Here is an 818-nt window from a genome sequence, read left to right as displayed (position 1 = left end):
ACCAGCGGCCCGTTGGTGTCGTCGGCGTACTTGCTGACGACCAGGGCCTCCGGCAGGCCGTCATTGTCCAGGTCCGCGGAGGCCAGGCTGGAGATGGCCACCAGCTGGGACACAGGCATGCTGATGGGCTGCAGGGAGCTGCCCGTGTGGCCCAGGGCGTGGACCTGCGCCATGGCGGGGGGATTCGTGTGGATGGAGAGCAGCCCGGAGAGGGGCTGGTCCGGGCCCATGTGGTAGATGGCGACCGGGACCGGCGGCATGCTGCTGGTCTGGGGGACCGCCGTGGAGAAGTGCCCGTTGGACTGGTGCACGGTGCCCAGGGCGTCATTGTAGAAGAGCTCCTGGATGGGGCCGATGGCCGGGCTGTACAGAGTGTCGAAGTAGACCATGGGCGCCAGGGGGAAGGCCAGCTTCGAGGTGCAGGCCAGGGTGTTGCCGGGGTCGTGGGCAAAGTGCACCGGGCGCCGGGTGCCCGGGGGGACGGCATCCCCCGGGGCTCGGTCGTCCGGCGCCATGCGCAGGGCATAGTACGCCTCGTAGAAGGCCAAGTCGTCCAGGCCGTCCGGCGCCCCGAGCGACAGAGTGTCCTGGTTGAAGAAGTCGCAGAAGCGGATGCTCCGCCGGAAGGAGATCTGCTGGGCGTTGGCCTCGGGGAAGGTGCGCAGCAGGTGGTATTCCAGGCTGGCCGGGGTGGGCAGTAGGGCGGCGCGCGTGGTGGCCGCCGCGGCCAGCAGGGCCAGGCCGGCCAGCAGCCAGGCCAGGGGCGTGAGGCTGCCGCCGCTGGGGGTCGCGTGCGGCCGGCTCCTGCCCGGGGCCGG

Source organism: Fonticula alba, assembly GCF_000388065.1.
Source record: "Fonticula alba strain ATCC 38817 unplaced genomic scaffold supercont2.13, whole genome shotgun sequence".
NCBI lineage: Eukaryota > Rotosphaerida > Fonticulaceae > Fonticula > Fonticula alba.
Note: the sequence above shows the minus strand (reverse complement) of the source record.